The 11,026-nt window shown below is 35.4% G+C and overlaps 1 pseudogene across 1 annotated transcript in view; it reads right to left on the bottom strand.

The window, feature by feature from the left end:
* Window positions 1-11,026, bottom strand: part of LOC149052844 (uncharacterized) — a 327,679-nt pseudogene that overhangs the window by 122,465 nt on the left and 194,188 nt on the right. The window lies entirely within an intron of this gene.

Raw genomic sequence — 11,026 nt, 5'->3', positions numbered from 1 at the left:
AACTAATAAGAGAAGAATGTCTTTGACAAGGAAATATTGCCAGCCTCAAGAAACGTCAAGCCTTCTATTGCATAAGCTATACACAAAGCTCTAAACATATAATGACACTCTTATGTTTATATCAATCAAAAGGGTAAAATAAGTAGGGGCTGAGAAAATTTGTAAAAGAACTTTCTTCCTTTTTGCCTTAGGAAAATGTTGCACTTGTTTGTGGTTTTGATATCAAGAAGGGACTTTCATCAACCTCTCGCGTAATTTTAGTTTGAAAACTCGCTTTGGCCTCGAGGAAGTCTTCGAGCAAATACTGACGATTCGTGTTCGAATTTATCTGTTAAAGTTTATACGGCTTCATCTTGCGCGAAAGCCACAATGCCATAATTCGTGGACGTCAAGTATACGCAATACAAACGATTTGCTCGAAGCTCACGGGCTTCAGAGCTACAATACAAATTCAAGTTGACAGTGAGGACAAACAGATTAAACAAAATGCGATGTAAATTTACGCTGATACGCAAAATAATTAAACTTTATTGCTAAATTATTGCTTGACAGTTTTTAATAAATCGTCGACAATGTAGTTCAAATAAATAACCGGCGCTGAAAATATGACAATTTTTTTTCGTCTCACACAGTTTCTTGAAATGTGCTTGCGTTCTTTTAATATTACTCATAGGTTATTGAATTGTCTTCTGTTTTGTCTCAAGCGACTTTAAATCAACACGTAATAATGGCTCGATATTATTTCAAAAGTTCCTATTCTTGTAAAATCGTTCGCTTTTCTTCCCACAAGTTAGACAAAAAGCACAACGTTTTCCATCCGTATGATAAAATCATCCCGATAATTTGTGCACGATGGAATATTTAGTCGGCTTCACGCACTCTGTGCGATTTAAAACATAGTTTAGGCGCACTTTTACCAGAATAAACAATACATTTTTTCCCCATTATTTAACATAGTAAATGTTTTGTTCAAGATGGCAGACAAGGCAGATAACAGAAGCCGTTTATGTCTTTCTATACGACACCAAATGCCCTTATTAATAAATTATCTCTAATATTTTTCCAGCTTGCCTAATTCTTCGATGGAAGTTTCTCGAATTTTCAAATGACACTTGAAATTGTTTCAGTTCTCATTAGGTGTAATATACCGCTGCAAAATAGCACGGAAACTCACACTTCAATTTAATTAGAGAAATAAAACGTTGGAAAAATTGTGTGATCCACATTTCTAGTTCTCAAGTCTCTATTGCTTAAAATCGTGCTTTTTTTGCAATCATGTAGAGACCAAACTGTTCGAATAAAGTTCAGGTGGACTTATTTTCCAACGAGTACGATTCATCTTTCGTTAAATGTATTTCATTGGCGCCTTGAAACGAAATAAGTACGTGCATGTCAGAATATGGAATTAAAAATGAAGGAAATGCAGATGTTAAAAAAACAGAATATTGAAGTGAAGCTTGCAAGATTTACTTTGCGAAGCATCGTGTATGTTGTTAAAGTTTTCATCTTGAACCTTGCATTTTACTCTTGATAAAGGGTAAATTATGATTCGGCTGCTTTTCCCTCAAGTATTCATGAAATAATCAGTTCGGAAAGTCAAACACTGTCTGCCATAGCAATACTACTTCCGCTGAAGGAAAACTACTCATTGATAAGTCCTCAAGGCCACGCAAAAAAAAAAAAAAATTACATTCGTCGTTTTATAATCGAAAAAATCCTTGGAACATTTTAGCCATCACGGAAACATAACAGCATTGAGGTTCACAAAATCATGTGGGAACATTAAGCAGTAGGCTTGTAGAAAATCAAAGCGGTAAAACATTCAATAAATTTTATTCATACCTTGAATTATGCATTGCCTCTATTTCATTTTCTACGGTCTTCTTAAGAACAGGAATTTATGAAGAAACGATTTCTATGGTTGGGTTTTTTCTCCTTATAACTTTACTTTTACTGTGCTGTTTTGTAAACAAATAATAAAAAAAAAGGAAAAAGAAGAAAAAAGACAAATTATATGTTCCGCGTAACTTAACCAGCCCACTGAGGAGAATACGGGAACATAGAGAAAAATACTACCTTCATTTGTGGATTTTTGCCAATGTGAAAATCCTACTTAGGACAATTTTCCATGTCTCAATTCTGCGCTCAGAGATTTCCTCATTATTTCAGCTAAGACTTCTATCTCGATAAAGAAGGTTGACACATAAAATGCTTGGGGAAAAGACAAATTCGAATGATGTTCTGATGTTGTAGTTACCGCCTTTATATCTTAAATTCCTAACTTTTTGTTTTTTGTTTGTGCAAAAACGTAAAAACAGAAGTGAAACCAGAACAAAAATTGGCATCATCGAGCATCACTTGTCTTTTGTGAAGACACAAGGTTTGTAGAGAGCATTTTCGTGTGTTTTGTTTCTCCTGAGCGACATTGTTTTAGGGGAGATAGAACAAATGCCATTAATAAAAGCTATACGCAAATTTTTCTCAAGTTCCTTTTCTGTTTCATGATCAATAAGTCATGAAAAAAAATTCATTTTTCTTAATAAACCTTTTTTCTCTTTCTTCATTATACAGGTCCTTGAAAATTCAGATTTTTCCTACTTGAGTTTATACGATCGCCTTTGGTTATTTAGACCGATTATCAAAGAAAGAGAAAATTTATGCTAATTTCCATTGAGACAAGCCTATTTGTCTGGCATCACGCAGCAGATTCATATACGGGTTCAAGATGTTTCTATCAATCAATTCAGTATACATTGGAAAATTCTACTTTTTCCAGGAAATAGTAAATCTAAATTAAAAATGTCAAACACTATGTTTCCCAAACCAGAAATATCGAAATAATCGGCAATTTTAACGGCCGACAGATGCCACCAACATTGTAAAAATTTCGATTAATTTTCTTAGAAGGTCTAATTGACGGCGAAAAACCCTAAGAAAAGCAGATACTTATACGTTAAGTAGTACGTTGGACTTTTTAATCCAAAAACTCTCAAAAAATTTGGAATATCAAGCATATTTTCAGCCTATTTATTCAGCATATTTTTCGTTCATTCCTACAAAAAGATAAACACCTTGCAAAATTTATCGTGTTTTGACATTTGACGTTTAGCAACTTTGGTAATGATAAATAATTTATTCAACAGAAAAGTCATGTTCCCGTTTTAAGTCCAATTTAATTTGTCAGCTTTTGGAGTTAAATGCGCCGACGTGTTATTCTCATCAAACATCGCTCCTAAAATCGTCTGAAAATGTTGATAATCAATCCTATTATATCGTTGGGTGTTCTTTGACTGCACATCGAAAAACGAATGTATCAGCATCAAAAATATCTATTCAGTAATTTTGGTTCCAAATTTGAAGTGACAATGACTCGACCTCGACAAATACTGCAAAAGAAATGATATATTCTTATTGAGCGAGAAAAAAAAAACAGGTTGGCTAATTAACATTTACAAGTTGCTGATTATCCTCTTTTTTATGCAAAAGAAATCCCGATGATTGTTTAAATCCTTTATTTATCTACAAAGTTCCGTAACCAAAAGGGCAAGGAAGACTCAAACATAATGCTTCCAAACTATATCCGATGAATAATCGTTTCTAAGTTGTTTTTAACACATTCAGCATTTTGGACTTTGGCGACCTTAGGGAAATTTTTGAGGTAAACAGAGCAACATATTGTGTGCCATAGCTTTCGTGTTTCATAGAAATAATCATGTAAAGGTTCAGTTAGTAAACCTTGAGTATTAATAGTCAGCTCAATCTGCTTTCGCTGAAAAAAACCTTTAGTTAGTCTGCTTTTGAAATTGCACAATACCCTTATTTCAGAGTGAAGCCAACCTTTTCATTGTGGTATGCAGAATTAAAGGAGCCGCGGGTAGACATCCTTTTCGTAAAGAATGTGAACTTTCCAGGGATAGTGTTACTCAAATCACCCATCTGTGTTTTCGATTTGATGAACTTTTACCTCTCAAGTTGTAAAGCTCTTTGGTCCCTCGCTGCTTTTGAGGTAAAAGTGCTTTCTTTAACTATGGTTGCAATAGAAACACACGGTTTGAAGCCAAAACGATTATTTATTCTAGATAAGAACTTCCATGTCCCCTTTACAATGTCACTGAACCATGGCAAAGTTCAAATATTTGTTTTAGGAAAACGACGCATATGTCATTACGATCTCAAATTCTGCATAAGCGTAATTTTCAGCTGATAACATTGAAAAATTACCATTATGAAACGTCATATTCGGTCTAAAGTAGCTTTTAAACGTTGTTTCAGAAGGTTCCTTATGGTTCTCAAATAATTCAGTGTTTTCTAAGGAAACTCCGCCGTGTGCTAATAAAGGATTGTTAATGAAAATCTTATATGAGAAGAATGTCTTTGACAAGGAAATATTGCAAGCCTCAAAAAACGTCAAGCCTCCCATTGCCAAAGCTACACACAAAGCTCTAAACATACTTATTTTGTATCAATCAAAAGGGTTTCACTTATGTATGTAACTTCCTGAAGATAAATAGAGGCTGAGTAAATTTTTACAGGCAGGAAAAAATGCATTTTTTTTCTTTTCGCCGTAAGAAACGTGGCTCTTGTTTGTGGTTTTGAAAGTTAGTTCTCTAATCAAGAAAGGACTTCCATCAACCTGTCGTGTAATTTTAATTTGAAAACTTGCTCTGGCCTCGAGGAAGTCTTCCAGCAAAAACTGACGATTCATGTGGGAATTTATCTATCAAAGTTTATATAGCTCCATCTTGCGCGAAAGCCGCAATAACCATAATTCACGGACGTCAAGCGCAGGCAATACAAACGATTTGCTCGAACCTCAAGGGCTTCAGAGCTGCAATACAAATTCAAGTTGACAACGAGGACAAAAAAATTAAACAAAATGCGATGTAAATTTACGCTGATATGCCAAATACTTGAAATTTTTTGCTAAATATTTTTTAGCTCGACAGTTTTCAATGAGTCGTCGACAGTGTAGTTCAAATAAACTAATGGCGCTGCAAACACGACTTTTGTTTTTCGTCATACACACTGTCTTGTCTCAAGAAATGTGAAATCAACTCGTAATAATGATTCAAAATTATTTCAAAAGTTGCTATTCCTGTAAAATCGTTCGATCTTCTTCCCAGGGCTTCGTCACTACAAGTTAGACAAGAAGCACAACGTTTTCCGTCCGTACTATAAAATCATCTCGACAATTTGTGCACGATGAAACATTCAGCCAGCTTCACGCACTCTGTAGGAGTTTTAAAACATATTTTAGGCGCACTTTAATCAGAATAAACAATTAATTTCTCCCCCATTATTTAACATAATAAATGTTTTGTTCAAGATGAAAGACAAGACAGATACCAGAAGCTGTTTAGTTCTTTCTATGAGACACCAAATGATTTCATTAATAAATTACCTCTTATTTTTTCAGCTTGCCTAATTCTTCGGTGGAAGTTGCTCGAATTTTCAAAGTACACTTAAAATTGTTTAAGTTCTCATTATGTGTGATATGCCAGTGAAAAATAGCTCAATAATCTCGAACTTCAGTATTATTAAAGAAATAAAACGTCGGAAAAATTGTGATCCACATTTCTAGTCATCAAGTCTCTTTTGTTTAACTTTGCAATTGTGTTAGTCTCGATGCACGGTGGTTTAATTTCTAAAATTGAAAACTGTCAAACAATCTTTAGAACTTATACACGGACGAGCTTTTTTCAACAGTCGTTACATGTTTGTTTTGTTTCTGAGGCGAAGAACTGTACATAAAAACTCAAGAAAACGTTCCAGTAAAGAATAGTGAAATCGTTTCAAAGACAGCTTTCAAGACATGGGGTTTGCTTAAGCTAAGAGGCTTGCATTTTTCGGGGAACTTATTCAGCGTCGTTCTTAAGGCCCTGTTTACTATTCGAGTTGTTATCAGATAGTTGTATTTTAACTGTCGACTGGTCTCTTTCGCGTTTTTAACGACATAGAGAATACTTTACTTAGGAAGGCGATATATTAAATAGTGCTATTTTTGAAATTATGTATCGTCCAAACTGTTCGAATAAAGCTCATGTACGATTCATCTTTCGTTAAATGTGTTTCATTGGTGCCTTGAAACGAAGTAAGTACGTGCAGATGTAGAATATGGAATTAACAATCAAGGAAATGCAGATGTTAGAAATACAGAATATTGTGGTGAAACTTGCAAGATTTACTTTGCGAAGCATCATGTATGTTATAGTCTTCATCCTGAACTTTGCATCTTACACTTAACGAACCTTGGCTGGTTTTTACTGAAGCATTTATGAAATAATCAGTTCGGGAAGTTAAACGCTGACTACCATAGCAATACTGCTTCCTTTGAAGGAAAATGACTCATTGATAACAACTCAAGGCCACTCAGAGACTGGCATTAAATTCATCGTTTTATAATCGATAGCAGAATCCTTAGAACCTTTTTAGTCATCACGGAAACATTACAGCATTTAGGTTCATGAAATCATATAGAAAGATGAAACAGCAGGCTTGTAGAACATTAGACGTCCAATAAATTTTATTCGTACCCTGAATTATGCATTGCCTCTATTTCATTTTCTATGGTCTTCTTAAGGACAGGACTCTATGAGGAAACGGTTGCCAGATCCTTTTTTCCCTAACAACTCTACTTTTGGTGTGCTGTCATGTAATAGTAAAGAAAAAAAAAAGAAAAATTATAGGTTCCGCGTAACTTAACCAGTCCACCGAGGAGAATACGGGAAAATGGAGAAAATTGAATACTGCCTTCATCTACGGATTTTTGCCTATCTGAAAACATAGGAATTTAGGATAATTTTCTGTGTCTCAATTCCGCGCTCAGAGATTTCCTCATTATTTCAGCTGAGATAAAGAAAATTAACACGTAAAATGTTTGGGACAGAACAAATTTTAGTGATGTTTTTTATTGTTTTTGTTGATGTCTCTGTTACCGCTGTTATTTTTAACATAGCTAGTAAATTTGTCTACTCAAATTCAATTGCGCGAGCGTGCTTCATATTCCTATTGTGCACGCTCATGACGTCAGCAAACAAATCCCTCGAGAAATAAAAATTTCCATCGGGTTGAAAATGTTCTAGAGTTGCTCTCGGCTACGCCTCGAGCAACTCTTACGCATCTTTCGTGCTCTCCAAACTTCCCGCGTGCTTCGTATCTCGATGAACGCACGCTGACGTATGAACCAATTGTTAAATTTTAAATTCCTAACTTTTTGTATAATATTGCCCTACATAAATATCTCCAGCCCTCTCCCTCCCAAAAACGGTAACAAAAGTGAAACAAGTACAAAAATTGGCAGTATCGAGCATCACTTGTCTTCTGTGAAGACACAAGGTTTGTAGAGAGCATTTTCGTGTGTTTTGTTACTCCTGAGCAGTATTATCTTAGAGGAGACGGAACGAAAGCCATTAATAAGCTATCTGCAAAATTTTCTCAAGTTCCTTTTCTACTTCATAATCGATTACTCATGAAGAAAAAAAAAAAAAAAAAGCTTTTCTTTATAAACCTTTTTTCTCTTTCTTCATTATACAGTTCCTTGAAAATTCAGATTTTTCCTACTTCAGTTTACACGATCGCCTTTGTTATTGAGACCGATTATCATAGAAAGAGGAAATATTTGCATTAAGACAAGACATCGTTGTCTGGCATCACGCAGGAGATTCATAAATCGATAAATTCAGTATACATTGGAACATTGGCCTTTTTTCCAGGAAATAGCAAGCTCAAATTGAAAATGTCGAACACTATATTTCTCAAACCAAAAGTATCGAAATTATCAACAATTTAACGGTCGACAGATGCCACCTGTTTTTAAGGTGAGTACCTTTAAGCTAATCCTTAAACATGTTCGTGCTCATAACTTTCTCTGATACTTGCACAATACGCGATTTTAACTTTTGATAGATAAGCTATGTTTATGGACGAATATAAAACAACAAAAATGCACTGTTCTTATGTAAAAATAATTTTTCTGAGATGATTAAGAGCGGTTAATATGTGCTTCCGCACTATGCAAAAAGGTCAAATTCCCGCCTAATAAAACAGGGGAAATTGAACATAACATAGTGTCATGCTTAAATATTATTGAGAGAGGAGAGATGGGAAGGTAACAATTTTAAATGAACAAACTTGTATTTTCCGAAGTGAAAGTCAAACTCAAGTTTTTCAGGCATTAAGTACAGTCATCTCTTACCTTCCAAGATCCAACGTTCTTTGGTGCCCAGCTCCAGAGTTGTTGAACCAAACATGTTTTCTTTTATTACTGTCTGGTAGCTATGGCTACGATAGAAACTGTTGGTTTCAAGCCATGATGATCATTAATATTAGAAATAAACTTCCCTTTTCCTGTTTGGGCTCTAAGCGCATAAAGCTAAATTGGTAAAACGATACGCCGCGATGAAAGTAACTTTGTGCAACGGATTGACTGGAGTAATGCGTCTCGGACTATAAAATTTTATTGTCTATTCCTTGAAAGTGTCACGTCAGGTGCAGATGGAAGTATAATTATAGATCGTTTCTCAGTGTTTCATGTCAAACAAAGGCAATGCAGGTGAATTTGAGAGAAGAAACGAGAGACTTAAATAAGGATTCAAGGCAAGTCGAGTGAAAATGGTTTGAGACTCACACAAGAAGAGGAAAATTTAGCACTTCTTACTCCTTAGCTTGATGAATTTTATTAAATCGATTATAGTGTATATATAGTTAATCTATGTTAATGAGACTGGAAAGACAGACGTTTTCTTTCTGCCATCCATAATTTTCTAAAACGTGTTAGTTTCCTTGTATGATTCTTTATCTCATTTTCTACCATCAGTTTATGAAATAATACAAGTTGAAAGATTTGAGCTGCTACCCATGCACTAGACTTATTTATAAACATTGTTTGCGTGCGTTAAGCGTTTAAAGTCTGGTCAAACAGGTGTTCTTACACAATACTGCGTGATACGTTATAGTTAAACAAGCCCACTAGAGACTAGGGCTGCATACTGTGGTAGACCAAGCATACACCAGGGTAGGTGAGATCCGAACATAGAAACTTCTTTCCTTATTGTAGAGCCAGTAGAATCATTGTGTTTTCGCTAAAAATTTGGGTGGAAATGGCCGTGACCAAAAGTTGCACTTGCGAGGTTTGAAATTTTGAGGACTTTGTTTCTCCGACCAATCTATTAATAACGTTTTCATTGTGAGACATACACCCTGGGGTTGTTTACTGCGATTGTAAAGGACCTCTTTGCGGCTCTGCGATGATTTGCAACTCCTGCAGTCTTGATCACTCAACACAGGAAGTATGTTCGATCGAGAGTTAGGAACTTTATTTCTCAATCATTTATTCTCCAAAAATACATTTTGAATTTTTTTAAACTATCTAATGAAATATAAGAAATGTAAAGCAGTGTGCTAATTAAAATTTCCTCGATTGACCGACCGGAAACTTTAAAGAAGTTGACAAAATAATGAATGATTCCTCTCTTGAGAAATGCAATAAATTTAGAAAAAAGTTTCAAACTTTGCCATAAGCATGTTTTGCAATAATAGCAGAGTATGTTGATCTATTTTTCATTTCATCAAAATAATCCATTCAAAGCTCCTTTCTTCTTTTCTGCAAAATTGCGACAAACAATAGCGCCGTATCAATTTGGCTGTCGATTGCAACTAATCAAAATGAATTTTTTCTTCTAGGTATCATGTCCGGTTCCGACAAACTGCTAGTTTCCAGACTTATTTTTTTGTGATCTATGAGGTGATTTAGAACTTCGCATCAACTCTTAATTCTGTGAAAAATGTAGCAATACAGATTTTTTAGGGCTAGTGCCAAACTGTACCTAGCCGCCGTGGACTATAGCCACCGTAGGCTAGTAGTTTATATATAAAGTAGGATTCACAGTCTTTCACTTTTATGTTCACTGATTTCCTGCAACAAATTCCACCTCTGGCAAAGCAGACCATTGAAGAAACCTCACCATCTGCCAGTGTGGGGTGACCACCGTTTAGCCAGCCTGAGAAGATCGCACCACATCTATTACCCGGTACGCACTGGGTTGGCATTTTTGTTCCTGCATCTCCCACGAAACGATACCATTCCCCGAATATTAAGAAATCGTAGTCACATTTTTCTCCACCGTAGGGTGTGATGTAAGTGCTCTTTCTATCAGCATCACTCAGGTTTCTGTAGTTATAGCACGGATCGGCTAAAAAGTTGAATTTCGGTTAATGCGATGTTTATTATATTTTGTTATAAGAAAGCTTAAGGGAAAAAGCTATTATATAAACTGCGGTGGTTTAAAACGATTTCCTGCCCTGTGAAGAGCCGAGAAATCCATGTTAAACACGCGTATAATATTACGATAATTTTTTACATGTTTTTGATATCGCCAATCAGCTGTGTCAGGTTAATAAATGAATGGCAAAGCGTTGACCGTTCTCAATCCAGGGTCGCCTGTTGAGATTTTCTCGAATTATGGCTGCTAAAAAAAAACTAGAAAAATTCGTATTTCTAGCAGGCAATGTCACTCAAAACTGCCTAGAAAATAAAATAAATTATTTTCTCTCCTTGTGGACAAAAACAATGCACATCAAGTCCAAAAATATGAGATAAAAAATCAAATCTATCTTTCTTTATCCCCAATGTTTTGTCGAAGGACGTTTCCAAGCAAACTAAAGGTACTAAAAACTAACGTGATTTGTTACATGGCCAAACAAGAATAGCCATTCACTCAACATTATTTGCAGCGAGTTCAGCCAGTACCATCTCTAAAAAATATATAAGGCATGGATTAAAAGAGACTAACCTTTACAATTCAGACCATCCCCAATGTATTTAGGATTACAGGCGCAACTGTAGGAGCCCTGGGTATTACTGCAAGAGGCGTTCTTATCGCACATGTTCATTTGTGAGTACTCGTCAATGTCTGATGGGGATCAAGTGCACCACGTCACAACCCAGAGTTAGATGTTATGATGAAAAATGTTTTGGCGAATCAAGATATAATGAATACCTTTCCAAAATACTGCAAATCTAGTCTCA

Source organism: Pocillopora damicornis, chromosome 1 (genome assembly GCF_964200805.1).
Source record: "Pocillopora damicornis chromosome 1, jaPocDami1.2, whole genome shotgun sequence".
Classification (NCBI taxonomy): Eukaryota; Metazoa; Cnidaria; class Anthozoa; order Scleractinia; family Pocilloporidae; genus Pocillopora; species Pocillopora damicornis.
This window is presented reverse-complemented; position numbering and strand designations above follow the sequence as displayed.